This window comes from Gossypium arboreum, chromosome 3 (assembly GCF_025698485.1).
Source record: "Gossypium arboreum isolate Shixiya-1 chromosome 3, ASM2569848v2, whole genome shotgun sequence".
Classification (NCBI taxonomy): Eukaryota; Viridiplantae; Streptophyta; class Magnoliopsida; order Malvales; family Malvaceae; genus Gossypium; species Gossypium arboreum.
The window spans coordinates 89952091-89958928 of NC_069072.1; the positions used below are offsets into that span (position 1 = coordinate 89952091).

A 6838-nucleotide genomic window follows, 5' to 3' on the forward strand; every position below is an offset into this window, starting at 1 on the left:
GGTGTCCATAGCCATCCAAAACACAAATTTTAACTAACATGCAAGAAGCATGAACCATGCTCATGAATGCATCATGGCCGAATATGACAATCATGCCCTTTTCAACTTCAATCATGGTTAAACAAAAGAAAACTCAAAATCTTACTCATGAGTAGACAATCCATCATTGCATGCATCATCATCAAGCTTCACACTTAGCATGCAATGGCTTTATCACCATAACAACTTTGGCCAAATACCATTTCCATGGCATAACAAAGATTTGAGCCATGGCTAACATGCACATCAAGTTAGCAACCAAAACATGCATGAAACTCCTAACACAACCTCATACATACCTTAATCTTGATGCCAATTTAGCCAAATCACCTTCTAGATCTCTTCTAAACCAAGCATGAAGCAAAAATCCTCTTTCTTCCTCCTTATGATTTTCGGCCAAAAGATGAGAAAGGATGAACACAACAAATTTTTTCTTCCTTCTTTCTCAACTCACTGCAAGGGGGATTACCACACTCACACACATTTTTTTTTCATTCTTTTCTTACCCATGCTTATTTGTTTATTATTTCTCCCTAATGCCCAACAAAACATGTTTCATGACATGTTTAGCCCATATCTCTTTGTCATGGCCGGCCATCACTTGTACAAAGGGGAATTTGACATGCAAGTCCATTATTTTGCATGCATGCTTTAATTAGTCATCACACATTTCCCCCATCATACTTTCAAAGTTCACTACTAGGTCCTTTCTAGTGAAATTCACCTTTATAACACTAAATCAATCATCAAAAAATGTCATACATGAATACACACATATTATAGGCATCGAAATAAATTTTAAATTATTTTTATGCCTCGGTTTTGTGGTCCCGAGACCACCTTCCGACTAGGGTCAATTTTGGGCTGTCACATCACACACGGCCTAAACACACGCCCATCTGTCTACCCTTGTGGACCAAAATAAGGCTATTTACCAAGCCTTTTTGCCACCTTTTACGCACACACCTACACAACATAACATAACACCAATCCAAGCATACACATACAACCAAATCAGCCACAACCAAAACATCAACACATTATTCACATGCTATCATCTATCATACACAAACATCACATACTTATCAACTCAAATCATGTAAATTCCCACATCCATGAAAGGCATTCTCATATAAATTACTTATACCAATAGTAGCCAATTTCAAATTGCGTTATACAAATTGAACTTTCAACCAATATAAGACAACACATTTGGCCAAATCAATTATGACACATAACAAAATGACCAAGTCTTCTATAGATGCCATAACTCAAAATGTTGAAATCATTGGTACCAAAATAATTGTTGATAGTGTGAGTGGATCTCCGACGATCTCCAATTCCCGAGCTAGCTTGATGACACTATAAGACAAGGGAAAAAAAGGGGAGTAAGCTATAAAGCTTAGTAAGTTCCTATGCAAATAATAAGCATCATAACCATACAATTAACATACAATTAACATGATGAAGATTAACATGAACATTATCAAAATCTCATAATCATAACTTACTCAAACATAATCCTACTAAGAGTTTATCACATGTCGAGCTCATTACTTATGAGTTTTACGTACATACCTGTACCAACTTGCAACATAACCATATCCTTCCTCAACTTTGACATTCCCGTTAAACACTCAGAATATTAACGGATACTCGAAAATCTTGCACATAAGTATCATATATGTAGCCAAAGCTACCTCATATATCATAATACATATAGGCTAGTTTTCCAGCTTTTCACGGGCCGCTTACACAAGCTGCCAGTCAGGACATAGCTACACAGTGCTGCTCTCACAAGCTATCAGGTATCCGCAACACATTCTGGACTACCCAGCCATTGATAGGACATACGAGACCATCACCCGGCTTACATAATCCCATATACACATAGGTTCCTAGTGACATGTCACCCGTATCCTATTCTATTCCTAGGTTCAACTGGGATTTCTCACTTGTCAAAACTTTGTAGAATACATCCCAAAAGTCAATCACAATTCATACAATATTAATGCATTTAACATAAATATAACAATGCATTATTTACATACGAACTTACCTTGCTACAAAAATAGTAGAATTGGACCTAATCGTCAAACACTTTATTTTTCCCCCGATCTAGGTTCTAACCTCATTGTTCTTGATCTATAATGAAAAATTTAACTCATTTAATATTCACAATGTTCAATTCAGTCCAAAAATCATATTATGGTAAACATTACATTTTTTCCCTTAATGTTTCACATTTTTACGATTTAGTCCCTAAGCTCGTAAAATGAAATGTATTCAATTTCTTTAAAACCCAAGCCTAGCTGAACTATTTTCATACTTATACCAGCCTACATTTTTCATTTAATCACACTTTCACTACTCATTTTTTAACTTTTACAAATAGGTCCTTTTTGACATTTCATTCAAAAATCACCTAGCAAAAGTTGTTTATCTTGCATCTAACATACATTTGCTATCATTAGGCATCAAAATACACAAATATCTATCATGGGTAAAAATTTAGACTTTGATTATTTCTTAAATTAGTGGTAGAAATAGATAGATCGGGTTACAACGACTTCAAAAATGTAAAGAGTATTAAAAAAGGGGCAAGAATGAACATACAATCGAGCTTGGAAGATGAACAAACCCTGACTATGTCTTTTTTAGGGATATTCAGCCATGGGAGAAGAGGATGAGCAAAAGCCAATCACAATTCATACAATATTAATGCATTTAACATAAATATAACAATGCATTATTTACATACAAACTTACCTTGATACAAAAATAGTAGAATTGGACCTAATCGTCAAACACTTTATTTTTCCCCCGATCTAGGTTCTAACCTTATTGTTCTTGATCTATAATGAAAAATTTAACTCATTTAATATTCACATTGTTCAATTCAGTCCAAAAATCATATTATGGCCAAAATTACATTTTTGCCCTTAATGTTTCACATTTTTACAATTTAGTCCCTAGGTTCATAAAATGAAATGTATTCAATTTCTTCAAAACCCAAGCCTAGCTGAACTATTTTCATACTTATACCAGCATACATTTTTCATTTAATCACACTTTCACTACTCATTTTTTTAACTTTTACAAATAGGTCCTTTTTGACATTTCATTCAAAAATCACCTAGCAAAAGTTGTTTATCTTGCATCTAACATACATTTGCTATCATTAGGCATCAAAATACACAAATATCTATCATGGGTAAAAATTTAGACTTTGATTATTTCTTAAATTAGTGGTAGAAATAGATAGATCGGGTTACAACGACTTCAAAAATGTAAAGAGTATTAAAAAAGGGGCAAGAACGGACATACAATCGAGCTTGGAAGATGAACAAACCCTGACTATGTCTTCCTTAGGGATATTCAGCCATGGGAGAAGAGGATGAGCAAAAATTGGCTTTTATTTTGCTTAATAACTCATTTAATTACCAAAAGACCAAAATGCCCTTTTTTTAAAATATAAAATTTCTCGTATTTCATGTCCATTTTTGTTCTCTAACTTATAAAATGGTCTAATTACCATCTAAGGACCTTCAATTTAAAATTTCATAGCAATTAGACACCTCTAGCTTCTAAAACTCAAGTTTTGCACTTTTTGAAATTTACTTCTTTTTGCTAAATTGAGTGCTTAAACGTCAAAATTTCTGAACGAAATTTTCACAGAATCATTCCATAAAACTGTAGACCATAAAAATATAAGAAGAATAAATTTTTTTGCATCAGATTTGTGGTCCCGAAACCACTGTTTCGACTATTCCCAAAATTGGGTTGTTACAATTTGACAAGGCTAACAATAACCCAAAAGACCTACCACCACGACCACAACTACCCACAAATATACATATTGCATGAAACGAATGAAGCTTAATGGAGTATGCACTACTGAATATGGATTTGGTTAGGGAAGTATAACAAGGCCGACCATGATGACCAATAATTTTGAAATCAAACCAGCTATGATCTAGATGATCCAAAACAACTTGTAGTTTAGAGGCAAGATGACAGAGGACCCAAATTAGCATCTAAAATAGTTCCTTAAACTTTGTGATATGATTAAACATAACAAAGTCACCCATGATGCTATTCGTCTTCGATTGTTTCTGTTTTTCTTAATAGATAACTCTTTCTCTTAGTTAGATTCATAGGCACCAGGATCTATCACGACATGGGAAGAGCTAGCAGGAAAGTTTTTACAAAAGTTCTTCCTTATCAGTAAAGCGATCCAACCAAAAAGAGATATCGCCACATTTAAACAGTTAGAAAGAGAAAGTTTTCATGAAGCATAGGAGCGTTTTAAGGTGCTAATTCAAAAATGCCCACATTATGGACTACCTGAGTGGTTACGACTGTATATGTTTTATATGGGTTGGATGCACATGCAAGATCAGGACTAGATGAAGTCGTAGTAGGAGCTTTAATGAATAAGACATACGAGAATGCGCATGAACTTATAGAAAACATGGCAATGAACTTTTTCCAGTGGCTAAATGAACGCTATAAATATGGCCAAAAACCATCCACTGTAAAAGTTGACCAAGAAAATGATAGATACCAACATATAGTGGATAGACTCAACCGTATAGAGTCTTTGTCTACCGTATCGTCCATATATGGAGGAGATAAACCACTCTTTCATTATATTAATAACCAACCAGTGATGTGAACTACATTAGAAATAGGGGTAGACACCCTTATTTGAATACTTATAATCCCGAATGGAGAAACCACCTAAACCTGATATGGGGCAAAAATCAAGGAGGACGTAATAAATCTAACTAGGTTAAAAATGCTAATTATCAACCTCTTTACCTTCAGAAGCATCAGAAAAGGGTCAACCTAAATGACCATATTGTACGCATGGATCCGATCGAAGGGGAAATGCAATCAATGAGGACATATATGAAACATGTGCAATCTGAGTGCACCACTTCTACAAAAACATTGACAAAACTAAAAGATCAGATGAGCTAATTGATGAGCATGATGGGAGACATTAAAAGAAAAATTGGCACTGCTATCCCTGGTAACACTAAAGATAATCCTCGAAGAGAGAAGGACGAGCACGTAAAAGCAATCGTACTCCAATCAGGTAAATTACTAAGTAGTCTAGAGAACACAACTCAAGAGGGAACCAAGAGGAATATCAATTATCTTTATGAGGAGCCTCTAGAAGCTAATGATGGACCAGACGTAGTAGTTAAACCAATAGTTGAGTCAAAGAAAGAGCTAATCAAGGAACCCGTAACCACAAATGTACCATTCCTTTCACAATTGGAGAAACAAAGTTGGGATTAAGACAAATTTGTAAGCTTTTTGAACTTATTCAAAACGTTAAATGTTAACTTGCCTTTAATTGATTTAATTGAAAGAGTCCCTAAGTATGCCAAATTTTTAAAAGAAATCATGTCTAGGCATAGGAAAATTAAAATAGGGGAACAAGTTAACATAAGCGTCTTATGTAGTGTGATTATATCTAGATAGGTCCCCTAAAATCTAAAAGACCTCCCCATAGAGATAGGGAATATTCACTTTAGTAAAACCCTATGTGATTTAAAAGATAGCATAAACTTAATGCCCTTATCTGTATATGAAAACCTCAGGTTAGGGGACCTCCAAAACACTCAAATCATGCTACAATTGGCTAACAGATCTTTAGTACATCCAAAAGGAGTATTGGAGGATGTGTAATATTAGACTTTGAAGAAGACTGTAAGATACCTATCCTATTAGGAGACCATTCTTAGCAATGTCACAATCCACCATTGATCTGGAAAAGAACATGAACATTAATGGTGAAACTAAAATTTTTAAATGTGATCGCGAACAAGATGATGTAGAGACGAAAGGATTAGGGAAACCATGTTATGAAATATTTGTAAATATCCCCAATAACCCTGAACAAGGGAAAATATTTCCTGCTATTTGTACAGGGCAGAAGGATAGGAATCAAGAGCAGGACAAACGAAATAAAATAGAGTGGCACGATGAATGTTGGACAAATACAGATAGAAAGAATTCAAGGAAAATATCCTCGTGCACATTACTTGAACTGATGGATGAATCCGATAGTAAAACTTAACAGTACTATTTAAACTCTAATTTTATGCATATTATTGTATATTTAACCAACTACTTAGATTAGACTTTAATTCATATTAAAATTGTATTGTATAGGAATCAAAAACTTTAAAATTAGAAATTTAGGTTAAAACAAAGTCAGTGTCACAAAACAAAACACTCGTATTGCAACACCACATCTAGAATTAAAGGATCAAGAAAATCATCTCGATATCGCAATACAGGAAATCTGTGTCGCGACATACAAGAAAGTTTACCAAGGTTCTAAAATTTCAGTGTTACAACATCGAACCTTGATGTCATAATATCAGTATCCTGCCAGTGATGTCACGACACGGAACCCCTTTGTTGTGACATTGCTACAATTTTATGCAGGGTTGACTCGACCCAATTGTGCAAACTGGTGGCATAAACCATGTTTTAACCTATTTTTAACACTAATATAGCCTTTATTTTAACCCTAAAATATATTATCAACCTCTTCTAAACTCTAATACCCTCCTTAACCATTTTGAAACCACTCAAGTTTAAAAAAACCCTAAAACCTTCATTATTTTTCCTTATTGTTCTATCACAAAATCTCTTCTTTTAATGTTATTTGGTGCAGAAGCAAAAGAAAAACTCTCAAAGAAACTGTAACAACCAAACATTACAAGGAATTCAAAAGGAAGTTATACGAGGTTAAGGATTCCTAACTCATCTTTTT

General features: G+C 34.2%; 1 non-coding gene across 1 annotated transcript; it reads right to left on the bottom strand.

Moving 5' to 3' along the window:
* Positions 1-4278: 4278 nt before the first annotated feature.
* On the bottom strand, positions 4279-4384 carry LOC128291028 (small nucleolar RNA R71). The gene has a single exon (XR_008280806.1). It is a non-coding gene; the product is annotated as a small nucleolar RNA R71 (small nucleolar RNA).
* Between the last annotated feature and the right edge of the window lie 2454 nt (positions 4385-6838).